Genomic DNA, 19,414 nt, shown 5'->3' with positions numbered 1-19,414 from the left:
TGCCTCGGAGCACCCCTGCCTGTTTGCTCTTTCATCCTGCTACTCCCGTCCCCATCGCCACTGGAATTCTCACTGCCTCCCGGCCCGGTCGCTGTGGGGGCGAGCCCCGCTCGGTAGCGCTCGAGAGCGCTCCGGGCCGGGCCGGGCCGGGCCGGGCCGGGCCGGGCCGGGCGGGGCGGGGGCTCTGCGTCGGGCCCCGCGGCCCGGGGTGATGCGGAGCGGGGCCGCCAGGCGGCGCTGGGGAGCGCGCGGAGGCTGCGGCGGCGGCCGGAGCGCTGCGAGAGCGCCGGGGCTGCGGCGGCGGGGGCGGCAGGGGGCGGCGGTGAGTGCGGGGCGGCGGGTGCGGGGCTGGGGGCTGCCACAGCGAGGGGGCTCCGGCGGTGCTGCGGGGCGCTGCCGGGGAGAGAAGGGGGTGCCTGTGGCGGCGGAAGCAGGGGCGGCGGGGCTGGGGACCCTGGCGGCGGCGGCGGACCTAAAGCCGGTCCGTCCCTCTCTCGAGCTCCGTCGAGGCGGCAGAGCCGGAGCGGCCCGCGGGGCTGGGAGGGCGTGAGCGCCGCACCCACCTGTCCCCGGGAGGAGCTCCGTGCCGCGCCGCCCCCGCGGGGCTGGGAGCGGGGAAGGGGCCGCGGCTGCGCCGCCCTCCCGCCGCCGCAGCGCGGCCGGGGCCGGGCTCCCGGTGCGGGACCCTCAGCCCCGGCGCGGCGGGTGAGATGCGCTTTACCGACGGTCCCTGGCCGCTCTCCGCAGCGCCGCGCAGGCGCTCCGCACGCGGACGGGAGCGGAGCATGGACGGGACGGTGAGCGCCGCCTCGGGCCCCCGGCCCAGCCCCGGGCAGCTGCGGGGCGCCCCCGCCGGCGGTGCCCCAGGGCCGGGCACGGACCCCGGCAGCGCCGCTGCCGCTCCCGCCCGGGGTCTGCCCGCAGTGCTCGCCCGGTCGGAGCCTGGTGGAGTCCGGGCGGACCCTGCGCCGGCGGTGCCGCCTTCCTCCGCCGCCGCTCGCTCGTGGAGCCGCGGCCGGAGCAGCCTGGCCCTGCCGCGCTCTCTGATCCTGCCCGCGGACTCGGCTTTAGGCGGTGCGGCCCCGCCGGCCCCTGCCGAGCCCCCCGGCTTCGCTGCCTGGCAGGAGCTCGGCTCGCTCGGACGGGCAGGCGGAAAGGGGGAGCCCAGTGCTCGTGTACCGCTCCCGAGTGTGGGCTGCAGGCCCCCTCGGGAGGGTCTCCTTTAGCAGGGACTGACTTTACCGAGGGAGACACCATCACTCTCCTGGATTTGTCCATCCTGCCCTGACATGGTCCATCCATCCTCTGGAGAGAAGGGTCCTCTTCTTAACACCCTGTCCCTGGAGACAGCCCAGCGCTGCCCTGCATCTAACTGACTTCTGTCTCTGGTGCTCCAGGAACAACCAGCTTTCACACAGGAGATGGCAGCTTTTGAGAGAGTGTATTTGCTGCCTCTAAGATGCTGCCTCTAAGATTTGCTGCCTCTGAGATGCCTCTCAATTCTTCAGAGGGAGATACATGGTCCAAGATACCCTCTCAGGACTAACAGATCCGTGTCTGTGGGAGACTGATGCTCTGCATGGCCTTCTGGAATATCTCCTAACTTCCCACACATGCGAACCATCTCACTTTGGCACCAGGAGTTTGCTGCTGGAGATTGCTGCTCCTTCCCTCCCTCCTGTTCCCTGAAGCCTGAACTCTTCTCTGTTCCCTCCATCACCATGGCCTGTGGAGGATCCCTGTGTGGAAGTTGCTCCTGGGAGAAACTGAGGTAGAACTGAAATGGGGGACTGAGGAGCAAGCAACGTCATTCACCAGTTAGCATGATCTGGGAGGGTGTGCACTATCCTTGCCTGGTGCACTGCCCTTCTTGGAGACTTCACCCTACCACCCATCCAAGGAAGTCCTGCAGCTTCTGAAAATAACCAGTGCCTTGGTGTTGTCTGAGGAGCAATCAACGATCTGCTGTTTTCCATGGGGACACCACCAACCAAATGAGCTGAGCTCTCTGTGAGGAGGAACTTGCAGCTTGGCCTTGCCCCTAAGGCAGGGTGAGGACACTCAGCCTTTGCTCTCCTCCTTCTCCTCAGCGCTGCAGTAATGTTCCTTTCTGTACCTCCTGCACTCTCCCTTCTCACTTGCGCTGCCTCCACTGCAGTGTTTGCCTCAGCCCCTGCCTGCCTGGGCTCTGTCCTTCCTTGACTACAGCTCTGTTCCAGCAGAATTCACCATTATCTTCTTTTTGCCCTTTGTTCTTCCCTTTTCTTGACCCCAGTAGATGCAGAGCCTTGGTCCTGTCCCTGGTGGAGTTATCCACTCTTCTCATGCTGCCTGCACTGCCCAGGCTGGCACTGCAATGCTCATACTTCCCTTTCTTGCCTGTCCCTTCTTTGAGCAGTGGTTTCTATTTGCATGTCTAGGTGTGAGCTTATGCTTGAGAAGGCTTTGTGTGCTGGTGCTCACACCTGTTCTGCTGTAGTGCTGCTTTTCTTCATCAGCTACAGTACAGAGCTGCCAGGAGCTGCTGTGCAGGGCTTTGTATGTGCAGGTGCAGCTGCCTCAACTCTTCCCATGGAACAGATCCCTTTTCCTTCTTAGCCTGGTTTGTCTTCTTTGGGAGCTATCTTAGCATGCAGACACTGAAGCTGCCTGACTATGCCCTAAATCTGTAGGATCATTAATTATTCCAGTCTGCCACACTCTCCTTAACCTACTCGGGCAGCTAATGGTGCTTGATAAAATGCTGGAGTGTTCTGGTAGGAGTGGATTTTGAGTTCTTTAAGGAATTGTTTTTTTAAGGATGAAAGCAAACTGACTTGGTTAATGTTCTTAAACTGGCCTGCTTTCCCAAGGTTGAGAACCTCTGTGTGAGACAATACCCTTGCTTCTTGGGACAGGCAAATTCCAGGGGTCCACTCCAGTCCTACCCACCCTGTGGTTCTTATCAGAGCCTGCTCAATAGGTTGACAGGTTATAGGCAAGCAGTAAGCTTTTTGTTCTTTCCAGACTCCACAAATACAAAGTGGGTCCTGTGGGGAAACTGAAGAGCCTACATGGATGGGCCAGTGCCTGGGCAAAGCTGCTGTCCTGGCAGCCTGGCCGTGCACCTGTGTGCACAGTCCCCAGACAAGTCCCAAACTGCTATGTCAGTCTCATCTTCCCTTTCTTGCTCTTCTCCCCCCTCTCTTTTTCCGCAAGTTGGGCTGCTTATGAAGTGTCACACGGGTTTATGCTGTTCTAGGAAATGTTATTTTTATTGTATGTTATTTCCCTCTCACACAGTATGTACTTTCTCTTTTCAGAGCTGGATCCAAATGCATCCTCAGCCTGCTGTCTTAGAGCTGTTCCTGCTTAAGGTCAATGAGAACATCTCCTGCTAATTCACCATGACATAATATCTGGTCTCCTGCTCCATCCACAGGATAAGTTTCTTGCTTCCTCTTGGTCTACACAGATGTGACTCCAGGTGTTCAGCTGCCTTGTCTGATACAGGTAGGTTTTAGCTCTTTGAAAAGTGACCTGTTTTAGTCAGGAAGGACGTGTCTGTGCTTTGGACTGGGGAGGGAAAATGTTTGCCTTTGGGCATATGGGAAATACCATGTTGTGAAATAAATGCTAAGATGCCAGCTTGCTGCTGCTGACATAAACTGGTCATTTGAGTAGCCAGTTACTTGTATGATAGTTTGTGCTAGTGTTGGCAGGAAGATGCTGATCTGGCAGAGAGGACTGGCTCAGAGGAAGTGACATTGGAGGATGCAGTTGCTAAGAGGAGGAGGAGAAGGAGTAGCAGGTATTCCTTGTGGTAATTCATTACTCCATTTGCCACAAGTAAACATGATTAGTTCTTGTCAGGTGGTTATTGATCCGTGGGGTTCCCATGCTTCTCAGTGCAGGTTTAAATTAGCTCTTCCCAGCTAGGAAGACTTCATCAGTACCTGCTGTTGCTGGATGGGCACTGGTCATCTCCATGATAAGGTGCCCAAATCTGCCACTCACATCCTCATTTTCTACCATTAGTTACATTCTTCCTGTTGCTTCCACTGTGAATATCCACCTGTAACTACCTGTCTGTTTTCCCAGCCAGTGCACAGCAAGGCTGCAGGGGACTTTTGTTTTTGCCACTCCTGGATTGGTGACTTCTCACCTTTCACAGCCTACACAGGTCACCTCACTGGTAGTGGAAATTGGGTGGTAGAAGACATGCATACTATTTTGCTTTGGAAATAAAACAGCCTAGGTTAGAACAATTCTCACTGGAATTGGAAGGGCTTGTGCATGAAAACTCCTTCAGTTTTTTGATGAAGATGTTCATGTTAACATTCTGTTCTCTTCATCACCCAGCACTATCTCCTTGCCCAGGGCTGCCACTGTGGTTTCCAAGCAGAGTGCTTGAGCTAACACCTAGAATTTGGTGGTCTCTCCTGGAATTGAACAGCATTCCAGAAGCTTATCTGTTCTGGAAAGATGCAGCTGGAGGAATTGAATGGTTCTTAATTTAAACTGTGAAGGATTAGGAGTTTGGGTGTTATACCAGGGGAGTTATCCAGGTTTTGCATTTATATAGAAATGCCCTGGGTACATGGAACCAAGCAGGTATCTACAATTGATGTGCCTTTACATCCAGCTCACAAGGCTGCACTGTGCACACTCTCCATAGTGTTTTCATAAAGCAAACATTGGCTAATAGGTCTTGTTCTGGAAATGTTCCTCAGAGGTCATCAAGTGAGGTGTGAATTGACAGCCTGAGGTGCCCTTGTCAGTTGTTTCCAATATTCACTGAGTAGATGTGGAAGTGACAATGACACTGTCATTTCTGTACTGGCAGCTTTGTGCTGGACAAGAACCTCGTGAATTTTATAGAAAGCTGTTTTAGTTTTCCTTTCATTTTTTAAAAAACTCTGCATTCACAGGTTTCAGAGTTTGAGAGACAAACTTCCAATCCTTTCCTTTCTGGCCTCCTAGAGTCCTGTAGCCTTCTCTGTTTTCTGTACTAGTGTGGAACAGATGGTGTCTGTGTCTGTCCGTGATCAGTGCCCAAAGCAAGGGATAGAAACATTTCTCCCTGAACAGAACTAGCCTTAGCTAGCTTGAAGGCCTTAGCTAGACTGAAGAATTTGCCTGCTCCAAGAATGTCAGTGTAAGATTCTATTCAACATTGTATTTTTTACCTTTTTTACCCCCAAATTTGGCACACTTACTCTCTGCCTGTGAATAAATTTCTTAAAATTACTTGTTTAAAGGTAGTTCATCTCCTTTCAAGATCCTAAACCGCAGAGAAGAAAACACAATTTAACAGTTATATATTTTTATATTTACAGGTGCAATATGCACAGCTATTGCATCGAAGTGGGAAATCATGTAAACTTACCTTTTCAGCATGTGGCCTTTGATTTGCAAGTATGCTTTTGATGAGCAACTCCCCTCTCGAAACAGGCTCCCTTTCTCCCCTGTGGAGAAAGCTGGGGCTGTTCAGTCTGGGGAAGAGAAGGGTGTGTGGAAGTGTCTGAAGGGGCTGCGGGGGAGCTGGAGAGGGATTCTTTGTCAGTAACTGCAGTAATAGGAAAAGGAGTAACTGGTACAAACTGAAAGAAGGGAAATTCAGGCTAGATATTAGGAAGAAATGTTTGCTATGAAGGTAGTTAGGCACTAGCACACGTTGCCCAGGAAGGTTGTGGATGCCTGGCCCTGGCAGTGCTCAGAGCCGGGCTGGATAAGGCCTGGAGTGACCTCGTCCAGTGGAGGTGTCCCTGCCCAGGGCAGAGGGGCTCTGGCCTAAATGATCTTTTAGTCCACTCCAACCCCTTAATGTTTTATGAGTCTATGATGTGAAAGAAACTTGACTTGGTGAAATGGCGAGGCCCAACAAAGTATGATATTGAAAATTTATGAATGTATTAATTTTAAAGAATTAAACCAGTCATTTTCCCCTGGCAAATACTATGATCCATGGCAACGGCAGAATTTCCAGTTAAAAGGTGGTGTCTACATGGAACAGAAGAGCTGTGTTTGCAGCTGTGAGACCAGTGAGGAATGATTTAAAAATGTTACTTGCATATTTTTAAGCTTTCCATTTTCATGATAGAGAGAGGACATACTGGAAGGTTACTTGAGGGGTTTTATTCTTGTTTGTTCCTTGAGATCATAGGGGTGAGCACATAGTAACTGAATGGGCTGGCAGGCTGATCACTCTGTGTGGACAAGGGCCAATCTTAGCAGTTGCAGGAGAAAGTACAGAGCTCATTCACTGTGGGTCACAGAGGGACAGAATGGTATGGGTTGGAAGGGACCCTCACAGATCACCTATGTTCAGGCATTTCACCTCCCTCATTGTAAAAAATTTCTTCCTTAGGTCTCATCTAAAACTGCCCTTTTTAAAACAGCAGTTTAAAAGTGTTGTCCCTTGTCCTGTCTTACAGGCCTTGGTAAAAGGTCTCTCTCTGTCTTTCTTACAAGCCCCCTTTAAGTACTGGAGGGCCACAAGAAAATCTCCCTGGAGCCTTTTCCTCTCTCTTGCCTCTCTCAGCCCATCTCCAGAGCAGAGGGGCTCCAGCCCTCAGAGCACCTCTGTGGCCTCCTCTGGGCTTGCTCCAACAGATCCATGTTTGTCTTGTACTGTGGGCCACAGGTGAGGTCTGACAAAGTGCAAAGAGGAATAATCCCCCCCATACCTGCTCCTGCTGTCTGTGCTGGGGGATCAGCCCAGGACACAGGTTGTTTCTGGGATGTCAGCCCTCATGGCCAGCATCTGTTCCCCCAATAAATGAGATGGAGAATTGGTCATGACCAAAATGGAGAAGGCTGAGGTACTCAACAACTTTTTTCCTGCTCAGTTTTCACTTGTAATTGCTCTTCCCAACTCTCTGGAGTGCCTGAATGTCATGGCAGAGACAGGGGGAATGAAGCCCTGCCCACTGTAGGAGTAGATCAGGACCTAGACCACCTGAGGAACATACAGGAGTCCATGGGACCTGATGAAACACGTGCCAGGGTCCTCAGGGAACTGGCTGATGGTGAATCCTGTCTCTCCTCAGTAATCTGTATTCATCAAAGAACATCCATGGCTGGAGAAGCCAGTCACCAACCTCAGCCATGAAGCCAGGTGTTGATCCACACTGATCATGGTTGTTTACACATTAAGAGATCTTATACTAAAAGAAGCTTTTGGATGATATGACACCCATATTTTACTGAGCACTAATTGATTTCCATTGGTCCTTACTGTGAGCCTTATACCTTCCACAAAGACAGTCTGGTTAACCACTGGGAATTTAAATGTGACATACTGCTTGTAGACCTTCTACCAGTGCAGGGTTTAAGAACCTGGAAGAATATCTGTTAAGAAGGGTTTTGGCAGATCAAGGCTGACTTGGGGCAAAGAAGGATTTGAAGCCCTGAAGGCCATGCCACCCCTCTGCTTGTTCTCTTAGCATTCTTGTATGAATCAAAGTCTCTAGTCCAAAGGTATCTGTATGTGGTTTGTGAGTAATTCTTGTGCCAGTTTTGTGCTCGGTAGTCCAGACCTATCTTAGTAAGGAAGTGAGCCAGTGTGGACTGCTAGAACAGCACAGGTCTATGCCTAGATCTCCCTGGGATGTGCACAGACCAGCTAGGGGACCAGGGCAGTGTGCCCTGAGACATCGCTTTGCTCTGGACTGTCTGGTCCTTTCAGTCTCCACCATCCTCCGAAGTAAATGGTGGCGTGTGTCTTCTGGGCATTTGGCACATACAGGCTTTGCCAAGTGGCTACAAATTTGAGAAAAGTGGATGCTCCTTATCTAGTTACTGCTTTTTGCATCTTCAGTGTCTCTTGGCAAGTCCTACATCAGCTCGTGCCCCAGGCTGCCTATCTTACATGAAAAACATTTAATTCATTTTGAACTTAGTCCTCCATTTCTGTTGGTGATCCTCAAGTTCTTTTGTTACAAGATAATGAGCTCCTTTCATCACAGTGACAATTTTTGTTCTCTATATTTTCCCCCTCCTCTGCAATATAAACAGGCACTCTGCCTCAGCTCCTCTCCATAAGAGGATTACTTTGAATGTAGTCTTTCTATATCTGTATGGTTATAATTCTGCTGTATGCTTTTAGAGATGTGACCAGCAGTGGCTGCAGTGTGATAAAAAGCCAGTACTGACTGATACTGTGTTCTGTAATTCTTCTGTCAAGCTCTTCATAACTCCACCAAATTTTATTTTCTGAGTGAATGCTTCTCTCAAGTGCTGCAGCCATCCTCACCTGTTAATATCTTTAACAATGTAAATTGCACACAAAGTTGTAATTAGTGGAGTCCTGTTTTTTGTTTGAAGACTTGATGTGTAAGTGAGCCACTGCAGGTAAGGAGGCACCGTGTCTTCTGTAGAGACAAACACGTGTGCCTCATGGGTCTGTTATGTTCTTATTCTATTCTCCATTGTGTCCCTGGAGAAATTCTAATTATTAGGATTAGAATTCTTTTATAGGTCATGTAAATAAAAGTGGGCTTGTCAGCATATTGCATTTCAATGTTTTGAAAATGGCTCTCAGTCAGGTTTCCAAAGAATATAAAAGCTAACAAGGGAAGTAGATAGTCAATAAAGAAAACTCCTTGTAAGCAGTAAGAAAAAGCAGTGACTCATACAATGGTTGAGGTTGCAAGGGCTCTCTGGAGGTCATCAAGCAGAACTGGTTGCCCTGGACCATGTCCAGACAGCCTTTCAATATCTCCAAGCTGGGAGACTCTGCAACCTGTCACCCTCACTGTAGAACACTGTTTGTTGGTGTGCCAAGGGAACCTCTTGTGTTTCAGTTTGTGCCTGTGGCATCAGATGCTGTCACCACTGAAAAGAGCCTGGATCCATCCCTTTGCATGGAGTTTATATACATTAATGGGCCTTCTCCAGACTGAGCAGTACCAGCACTCCTGGCCTGTGCTCACAGGAGAGATGCTCCAGTCCCTTTGTCAGGTTCACGGCTCTGGTGTGCACTCCCCAGTGTGTCCATGTCTCTCTTGCTGGGCACAGCTCTCCAGCTGTGGCCGCCCCACGCTGCAGTGAGGGGCAGGATCCCCTCCTGGCACCGGTGCAGCCCAGGTGCCCTGCGGGTTCCGCTCGGGGTCTTTGTCTGACAAACTGCTCTTGGGCACATCCTGGTGCCTTGTCCTTCCCCAGGGGCAGCCATTTGCACTTCCTGCTGAATTTTGCCAGGAATGTAAGGGTAGTGCAAGGTGAGAGTTAGGTGAGAGCTAACTCACCTGACCATTTGTGTCCTCAAAAAAGGACACAAATGAGCCCCAACACCTCTTCCTCTTTAAGGTCAGGCGGTCAAGGAGGTTCTCCATGCAAAGGGGATAATAAGTAAATGGGGAAAGTGCTACAGAGAAAGAGAGACCCTGTTAGGCTGTTAGTCAAGGGATAATGGTGACAAAGCCCAAGAGCAGACTTGCACTGACTGATGAACCTTTAGGAAACTGCAGGCATGGCTTTCAAGAGATCTGAGCTGGATTAGAGCAATCCCTGGGACACCAGGAGGTGCTGATGGTGGTGGCTGTAGAAGGATGAATAATTGTTGTGTTTCTATGCTTTTTTGGTTCCCCATTGGTGCTCGGTGTATGATGAATGATTTCCAAAGGTCTAAGTAATGAAGCAACAAAATTAGATGATAATGCAACCTTATTTGGTGCAGCAGAACCTAAATCTGTCTCTTAGGATTGGGGAAGAGTGTTTCAAAACTGGATGATAATATGGCAGAATAAATTTATATGTAAAGTGCATAAAGAAAATAAGCCTGCTAATGTAGCCACATCATTGCTAAAATGATCTCTTTCAGCTTAGGAAAGGAATCTTGGCATCTTTATACAGAGTTCTCTGTAAACCCGAGCTTAACAGCAGTGATTAAAATGGAAACTTTGATGTTAGATATTACAGGAAATTAATTAATAAAGCTGAAGTTACTGTTGTAATATTGTATACATCTGTGGCTCTCCTATGTTGTGAAGAGAGAATGGAGTTTCGTATCCCTTAAGATGCAGTGACTAGTAGAACAAGAGGAATTCTAGAAAAAAAGATGAGGATAGTGAAAGGTGGAGAGATTTCCATCAGAGGAGGCATGTGAGAATTCTTTAGAGAAGTGATATATGAAGGTACAAGTGCTAGAGATCATCAGCCACAACTGAGGAAAGGTAAAGCAAAATGGACTTAGAATTCATAGAAGATACAGGCATGTGATGAAATTATGAAGCAACAGGCTTAAAACTAGCACAAAGTATTTTGGGTGTTGGGGTTTTTTTTTCAGTTGAAGGTAAGCTGGGATACCCCCAGGTGTGCAGGAGCCAATGGCACCTGGCTTGTACCAGCTCCAGGGCAGGTCCTGTGCCTGTGCTGGCCCTGCTGAGCCACCTCCAGTGCTGGGGGCAGCTCCGGCCCCTGGCGACAGGAAGGACCTGGAGGGGCTGGAGCGTGTCCAGGGAGCAGAGCTGGGCAGGGAATGGAGCCCCAGGAGGGGCTGAGGGAGCTGGGAAGGGACTCAGCCTGGAGAACGGGTTCAAGTTGTTGGGAAATACTTATTTATTGAAAGGGTTCTGAAGCCCCAACACAGGCTTCTCAGGGAAGTATCAGGGTCGCCGTTCCAGGAAAAGACATGTAGACATAACACTTGTGGGCATGGCTTAGTGGTGGACTTGGCAGTGCTGGATGTGTGTTGTATTTGATGATCTTGAAGGTCTTTTCCAGCCTAAATGATTCTGTACTTGTATTCTGTGATTCGTAAGTGGACCATGTTCCCTTCACTCTTAGGGCACTGCAGTGCACTCGGTCAGTAAATTGAGGCAGGGGTGGAGAAGGGGTCCCTCTGCTGCCAGGAACGCCACCAGGCTTCCCATTGTGAGGCGTGCTGTCCACTGATCCTTTGAGCTCAGACTCTAGCAGGGTCTCCTTCCCCACATCAGGTATATGGAGCAGGAGGCCCCTGTTTCAGCTGACACTCCTCCCAAATTGCAAATCTTAAGTATCAGTGCAGTCTTTTCAGAAGGATGGGGAAAAGGCTTGGGTGAGGAAGGAGAGAGAATGTGAAACGGGGTTGGGTGGCACCAGCAGTGCATCCTGCAGCCCAGGGAACTGCCTTGCTCCTCCTGCACGGCTGCAGTGCAGATCCCACCTCCACACAGGTCCCGTGCTGCAGGAGCTCCCCCCGGTGACCTGGCCAAGGCGGCCGCAGCGGGGCAGTGCGGACCTGCCAGGACCGTGTCCGTGCTGAGCCGGGCTGTGCGAACCTGCCAGGACCGTGTCCGTGCTGAGCCGGGCTGCAGGAGCAGTGCGGATCTGCCAGGACCGTGTCTGGGCTGAGCCGGGCTATGCAGCCGTGTCCGAGCTGCGCCTGCTGCGGGAGCTGCTCTCGCCCCGGCTGCCGCCTCTGCCGTGTGCTGCCGCTGCTGCCGTGTGCTGCTGCTGCTGCTGCTGCTGCTGCTGCTGCTGCCGCTGCTGCTGCTGCTGCTGCTGCTGCTGCTGCAGCCGTCTGCCGCTGCTGCTGCCGTGTGCTGCTGCTGCCGCTGCTGCTGCTGCTGCTGCCGCTGCTGCTGCTGCTGCTGCTGCCGTGTGCCGCTGCTGCTGCTGCTGCCGTGTGCTGCTGCTGCTGCTGCTGCTGCTGCCGCTGCTGCTGCTGCTGCCGTGTGCCGCTGCTGCTGCCGTGTGCCGCTGCTGCTGCCGTGTGCCGCTGCTGCTGCTGCAGCCGTGTGCCGCTGCTGCCGTGTGCTGCTGCTGCTGCCGCTGCTGCTGCTGCTGCTGCCGCTGCTGTGTGCCGCTGCTGCTGCCATGTGCTGCTGCTGCTGCCGCTGCTGCTGCTGCTGCCGTGTGCTGCTGCCGCTGCTGCTGTGTGCTGCTGCTGCTGCTGCTGCTGCTGCTGCCGCTGCTGCTGCTGCTGCTGCCGTGTGCCGCTGCTGCTGCCGTGTGCCGCTGCTGCTGCCGTGTGCCGCTGCTGCTGCTGCAGCCGTGTGCCGCTGCTGCCGTGTGCTGCTGCTGCCGTGTGCCGCTGCTGCCGTGTGCTGCTGCTGCCGCCGCTGCTGCTGCTGCCGCTGCTGCCGTGTGCCGCTGCTGCTGCTGCTGCCGCCGAGGGCCTCCGGCGCACAGAGCCGGCTGATTTTACAGACAGGTTCTGGTTAAAACTGGTGGCAAAGACAGAGCAGAGATGGACACTGCCTTTTGCCAGCCAGCTTTTCTGGAAGGGCAGTTCTAGACCACAGGAAGCCTATGGAGAGGAGGGAATCCGTTTTATTGCACATTAGATCAGTGAGAGTGAATTGAAAGAGCAGCAGGAGAAAAGACAGGCATGCAGAGGTGTGTAGGTTGACAATGTCATTTTAAGTGTTGATATCAAAACCAGATATTAGGGATAATCTGACATATTATAGCAAAATGCTTAAAACATATTCTGAAAACAGGAATGGAAGAATGATTGATGTGCTTAACTGGGGGAGGTGATTATGACTGTGTAAAACTCTTTATGATCTTAAAGATGCTGAAATGCTTTGGGCACAGTCTCCAAGAGCAGTGGCTGTCTCCTTGGCAACAGGAAGGCATCTATCTGTTCCCATGGCAGTGGAGCAGAGGGGTGCTCGAGGAGGGCTGTGCAGAGCTCCTCAGCGCAGGCTCCCGGCTCGTGTTGCTCCTCCCTGGAGCAGAGGCTGTGGGCACATTCAGGTGCTCTGATCCTCTAGCTGACAAGGAGGAGTGAACTGGAAGTGTTCCTGCTCCCTGTGTAAAACTGATTAATTGGGCAGTGTTGTTTCATCTGGGGAGTTCCTTGCTAATTGCCAGCATTAAAGAGTTCTTTGCGGCTCCCCATAAGGAAAGTAGGATTTTTGCTACCCAGAGAGGCATCAGAGAGTGTTTGATGTTGATTCTTTCAAAGCCGTGGACAGACAGATCTGAAAAAACAGGAAACAATGTATATGCAGAGTCTGCCTCTCAGCAGCCCTTTCTGGTGTCTAAAAGGAGAATTGTGCAGAGATACTGACAGGCCTATCTGCACTAGATCCACCACATAAGAACTGCTAATAAAGTAAGCAAATTATGTATAACAGGCACCACTTTTTCTAAACCCACTGTGATTCTTTTCTAAGGGAGCCAACTCATATTTGGCACCAGAAGCAGGATTGAAGCATGGTTTGATGTTTTCATCTTTTTTAAATATGAGGCATGGGATGCAGAAGCACTAATGGAACAGTGATAATTTCAAAGTGATCAACTGAGAAAACTATTTTAGAAGCAGCATTTTGAATGCATTTCTATGTTGTGTGTAGGTATTACTAAGCAGTGTTCAGTTTTTTTCATCGACAGCCTGCTTTTCATTCCAGTAGTTTCTTTCCAGTCCTGCATTAAAGGATAGCAAAACAGAAATGCATTACTTACCTTCATCAGCACATTGTTTTGCTCCCTAATATGTACCTTTTAAGGCAAAAACCACTTTCAGTTGCTGCTGCTGGACTAGCATATATGCTTGCAGGTAAAGGCACTCCAGGTGCTTTGTCCTTGCCTTGTTTCAGCTCCAGTCTCCAGGCTGTGGTTCCTCATACAAATTCACCACATGTTGATTGGGCAAGTTGATTGAGTTACTTGTCATGCTTAAGTCTTTCCTGAGTAGAATCATAAAATCACAGAATGGTTGAAGTTTAAAAGGACCTCTTGAGATTGTGTGTTCCAACCTCCCATCTCAGAGCTGAGTATCTACAGTGATGGAGTGAACTTGCTCTTTGGGCAATCTTTTCTAAGTAAAAACCTGTTCACCTGTTGTGGATGTCCATCTGCTTCAAGCATTCCCTAATCTTGTCTTCCTTCATTGACATCAAGTTTTCCTTGCTCCAGGCTGGTCTTAGGAGCCTGGAATTCCTGACAGCCAATCTTGCTAATAAAGAAAGATGCAAAGAAAGCATTCAGAACTTCAACTTATTCTGTGTTCATTCTCAGCAAATCCCCTCCCCAGTAAGCCTCCATTCTCACATATCTGCCTTTGACTGCTGAAATATTTGTAAAAACCTTTCTGTCCTCCCTTCATGTTCCTCCCTAGATTCAACTCCAGGTGGGCTTCTGTTATCCTGATGACATCCCTGCATGCTTGGACCCTGTCTCTGTATTCCTTCTGGGTCACCTGTCCCTGCTTCTGCCTCTTGTAATGCTTCAGCTCAGTCAGGAGCTCCTTGTTCATGCATGCAGGCTTCCTGCTGCTTTTGATTCATTTCCTGACTGTGGGATGAACCAGTCTTGAATTTGGAGGAGGTGATCTTTGAAAATCAACCAGATCTCCTGGAACTCTCTTCTTTCCAATTGATTGATTGTTTTCTACCCTGGTCCATCCTCTCATGTTCCTGAAATACCATCTCATGGTCTAGCCAAGGCTGCTCTGACCTTCACATTCCTGACCAGCTCTTCCATGTCCAGCAGAATGCCTTTCTGTGTCGGCTCCTCAGTTGCCCATGTTGGGAGTTTATGGTCAGTGTGACCCAGAAGCCCCATGGATTGCTTGTGCCATGCTCTGTTATGCCCTCAGCAGATACTGGGGTGGTTGAAGTCTTCCATGAAGCCCAGAGACTGTGGACAGGGCTTTTTCCTGCTGTCTGTGGTCTCACTATTTCTCCCTCAGCAGGTGCTGTGCAGCAGGCACCTACCATGGCTGGTCCAGCTGATAACTCTGATCCTAACTCTGGCCTGCAGGCTCTCCCCTCATGCTCTGTCCATCCCCAGATGGAGCTCTGTGTGCTCCAGCCACACACTGAAGGGATGAAGGGCAGCTCCTCCTCCTCACCCCCAGCCTGCCCTTCCTGGAGCGTCCTAAAGGCTGCAGCCATCACAGCACTCCCATCCTGTGGGGTGTCACTTACCCTGGAATTCGTGCATGTTCAGGGTGAAAAGGGACCAGAGAGAGCATCTCTAACAGCGTGGGTGTTCAGAAGCTTTCTGGAGGAAGGAGAGGGGGCTGTCAGTCTGGCAGCAGATACAGCACTGTTGCTGCAGGAATCAGGAGAATGTGTCACAGCTTCATCAGCCTGAAGAGAGGGACTGAGGGCCCTCTGCCCTCCAGCCACAGGCAAATGGCAGAAAAAGCATTTCATATGTTCCTGCTCTCTCACATGCTTTGCTACAGGGACACTGCAACAGGATGAGGAACTGAAATAATAATTATTGGAGTTATATGTGGTCCATTCTTCACCAGCTGCCAGACAGAACAGTAATTTTCTGGGGGTGTTCTTCAGGGCTTTGTCTGGTTTGAAATGTCAGAGACCTTTTGTTTCTGCAGGCAGGCAAGAGGTTTTTTCTTTTGATAGACAAATGGAGTTGAAGTGTAAGGGAAGATCATAAGCCTTACAATAAGGCCATAACAGGAGAGAGATGCAGGTCTGGAGCTGATTTTGATTAAATAATTTCTTACAAAGAGCTTCGGACTCCTTGCAGCACTGTGGAAGAGAAAAAGCATCTTGGGGTTGCATGGCAAAGTGGCCGCAGGGCAGGGTAAAATCAGCAAATGCATAAGGCTGATGGGATGCAGAGGGATGCAGAATTGGGCCCTTATCTACATGAAGTATCTGTACTGAATAGAGACAATTTCAGAGCAAATTTTTGCCTGTGGCATTCCAAGAGGATTTAATCAGAGTGAAAAAAAAAAGTATTTGCCAAGTTCAGAAGAGACAGAATTGCAGTTTTGTGATGTGCAACAGCAGGAGCTTGAACTGGGGAGAGGAAGGATTGACTCAAATAGAAGGAGGTGGAGAAACAGAAGATAAGAAAAAATGAGTAACCGCTAAAATAAAATCAGCCAAGTGGAAGAGTTGCTAAAGATCAGATGCAGCAGAAAAGGAGTAAGTTATGCGGTAGACAGAAGAACCTTTTCTGAAGAACAGAAATATGACAAGCTTTTTTTGTGTTGGAATATTTCTTAGCTCCCTGTATTTCTTAGTATTGGAATACTAGTGATTAACTTTCCATTACATAAGCTTTTCACTAATTTTTTAGGTTTGTTTCATTCTTGTTTAGATTAGGTAAATACCCTACTGGAGATTAATGTCCAAGATCTGAACTAAAAGGATTTAAAGAAATACTGTTTTATTTTCATGGTATCTCAGACTTAAAATAACAAATTAGAAAGCCTTTCTCTCTATAACCTTAGCAGACATTTATGTTTTATTATTTGGCATAATATTTACAATTAGCATTTGGTGTTACTGTATCATATGTATATATACCAGCTGGGCTGTCTATTCTGATATATGGATCAGAACACTAAGGAATCTCCTTGAAGAAGGAGACATAGTTACTTCCCAAGAGACAATAAGGTAGTTGAAATCTCCCACAAGTGTGTTGTTTTTATGGTTTCAAGTTGCGGGCAGAGTATAAATTGATCTGAGAACAGGTGTTGAGGATGGGTGCAGAGGGTAGGAATTTGGTGGCTGTTCCAAACAAGGGTAGCCAGACAGCTGGCACGCCCGTCGGGATGACTGGTGTGCTCTATTCCACTGTGCTCCTTCTATTTCCATCCGCTGGCTTCATCTGCAGACTGTCAAGGCCAGAGACGACATTGTTCTTAGCTGAACCTCCTCGTACTCTCAGGCACCAGAAACTAGGGAGCCCAAGAAGGGGAAGGATTGTGGCGTGTGACAGAGAATGTGACACAAAGTACAACACTCATCTCTTCTCCCTCTGACAGTTCATGGCCCTGCACAAACACATCCCTCTCCTGGAAGTTCTCCAAAGTAAACTCTGTTTTGAAAAGCACTGAATGCCAGAATGATTCTACTTAGCTTCTTCTGCACGTTTTGAAGCTGATTTAACAAGTAACTTGTCGCAGCACTTGTGTGCCTGGTGGCTGAGAGGTGCTTTCTCCCAGGATGGCTGCGGTGCACGCTGTGTGCCGGGTGACCCCGGCCAAAGGCAGCTTGGAACTGGGAGCTGGGAGCTGCCAGCCTGCTGTGCCCAAAGGCAGCTTGGAACTGGGAGCTGGGAGCTGCCAGCCTGCTGTGCCCAAAGGCAGCTTGGAACTGGGAGCTGGGAGCTGCCAGCCTGCTGTGCCCAAAGGCAGCTTGGAACTGGGAGCTGGGAGCTGCTGTGCCCATGCTCTGCTGAGGGACAGGAGCACACAAACCACTGTGCTGTGCTGCAGCCAGGCCAGTTCCACCCCTGCAATGCTCAGTTGCTCAGATGAGCCTTGGCCAAAGCCCATTGTCCAGCTGGACCCCAAGGGCTGTAATCGTGTCCCTGTACCACGAGCTGCTGTGCTCAGGGTCCTGTGATTTCATACATGGATTTATGTACTGGGTGAGTCGCTGCTGAAAGGATTAGCAAACCATCCTACCTGCCCTACACACACAGCACAGTTCTTCCACCTCAGGATTTATCTTCCACCAGCCAGATCTTTTCCAGCTTAAATCTCCTGTCTAACATTTAAGTCTGAGTTGAGTTTTTTATCCTTTCTCCTGATTGGCTGTGAAACTTTTCCAAAATCTTCTTGTGTGAGGATTTAATCTACAAATATTTTGCTTCTCTCTTTTAGATCTTTGAAGGAGGTAAAAAAATCTGTATGGAAAACCCACCTTGGAGTCCATAGTAGTCATTTTCCTTCCACTTGTTTTTATTACTTGTTTATAACTTTTCAGTAATGTTACATACAAATTACATACTAATTATGTTCCTATGAAGAATTTCAGGCATATAATGTTTTACTACATTGCCTCTAAGTCACATTTGCCATTTCCCACTGGCTGCCATTGTTTTTTTTCCAAAGCCATTGTTTGCTGTAATGACGTACCGTTTGAGATTAACTTTGACTTTTTGGAGTAATCTGTAACTGTTGTAATTATTCTGCCAAATAAAATAATTTTAAAAGACATTTTGCCTTGTCTGGCAATGCAGTTTTTGTAATGATCACCACTATTGCTTGCTCTCAGTTCCATCATGTTCTAAGGCTGACATGATTGTATTCCCCTGTTAATTGTCATTCCAGTTCAGCTGAAGTGGGACCTGGATTTATGAGACAGTCCATGCCAAGACTGCTCCGTTTTCCTTCTTTGGTTCTGTCCTTTCTCCAGCCTCCTAGTGCTCAATTCTTAAGCAGCTTTGCCTATGAATACACTCTTCAGTCCATATTTACTTACTATTGATTTGCTTAAACTATAGACACTTTTCAAATTACTTTCAGTGAGAATAGGGATAATTCTTAGCATTGTTAGTATTAATCAAAATGAACTGTAATGGACTCCTGACAAACAAATAGGAAATCCTGTAGGTTTTCTGACAATGCAGAAGGGCGAGACTACTCTAGGCAGATGCATTACCTTCATCCTAAGTCCATGCAAGGCTCAAGAATTATTTTTGAAAGACAAAATAACTGAGCATGAGAAGGGTATGTGTGGTATGAAAAAGCAGCCTAAGTTTACTAACATACTCTTTCTCAGATAAGTAGATTGATTCCTCACAAAGGAATCAGTGTCTTTCTTGTCCAGACTTGAGTGAAGCCTTTGATACAGTGTGATCTGAACATTTGGCTGGGACTCAGAAGACAGGTAAAAGCAGAACTGCAGAGTAGGGAAGGAGCTCAGTAAAGAAGACACAAAAGACATTGCAGTTTCTTCAGGATTTCTCTAGGGTGACATTTAATATTTTCACTAATGCCCATGGCACAAAAATAGGCAATGTAATAATGAAATTTGCTGCTGATGCAAATTGGTATTGTTGAAGCAGAAGAGAACAGGTTATGTGGGAAGAACTGCTTGACTGTGAACTACACAAACAGAACCAGCTGGTATCTGGTGACAGTGCAGTGCACAGCCATGCACTTGGGGCCTTGTCACAGGAGTAGGCACTGCATGCCAGAAGTGATCTAATGACAGTGCTTAAGAAGGAGAAACAGCCTGGTACTTCAGCTCATGTTCACTGTCAGGATGTTGTGGAAGGCAGCTATGAGCCTGGCGAGGTTTGATAGATTTCTGCTTGTGAGAAAAGTCCTGATGGCACACGAGCATGTGGCCTGGACAATGGAGGTACAGTTCTGTCTGCCCTTGTTCTAGCCAGGTTAACTGGGACTGACAGGTGTAGGGGGATATGGCATGGGTAAATGAAGGTGGTGTAGAATGTAATGTTATCCCCTAAAAGAGCTGCAGCTGAACCAATTACTAAAGATTAGGAGCAGAGCGGATGATAACAGGCCACACCTGTAGCCAATAAGAACAGTGTTATAAAAGAGTGGACTGGGGGGAACTGGAATGAGATGACTCCTGCAAGGACTGGGAAGAGGCAGTGCTAAGAGGAACTGCCTACAAGAAACATTGAGAAGGTACAAAACTCTGGTGATATGGAATCCTTGCACTATAATGATAATAGAACTCTTGATATATAAGATGACAGACAGGAATGTTGAGAAATGGGTACAGAATTTTAAGAAGGCAAATAACAGTTTCAC

At 49.1% G+C, this 19,414-nt stretch overlaps 1 protein-coding gene across 3 annotated transcripts in view; it reads left to right on the top strand.

The window, feature by feature from the left end:
* Nucleotides 1–250: 250 nt before the first annotated feature.
* Nucleotides 251–19,414, top strand: part of SMARCD3 (SWI/SNF related, matrix associated, actin dependent regulator of chromatin, subfamily d, member 3) — a 75,696-nt gene continuing 56,532 nt past the window's right edge. The window contains exons 1-2 of one of the 3 annotated variants that reach the window (XM_036400275.2): nt 251–322; nt 3,303–3,492. The gene's annotated coding sequence lies outside the window, so the exon portion shown is untranslated. Of the gene's footprint in view, nt 323–713; nt 798–1,130; nt 2,052–3,302; nt 3,493–19,414 lie in introns of those variants that run through there. The other 2 variants (XM_036400284.2, XM_036400265.2) reach the window with 2 other exon arrangements.

This window comes from Molothrus ater, chromosome 1 (assembly GCF_012460135.2).
Source record: "Molothrus ater isolate BHLD 08-10-18 breed brown headed cowbird chromosome 1, BPBGC_Mater_1.1, whole genome shotgun sequence".
NCBI lineage: Eukaryota > Metazoa > Chordata > Aves > Passeriformes > Icteridae > Molothrus > Molothrus ater.
This window is presented reverse-complemented; position numbering and strand designations above follow the sequence as displayed.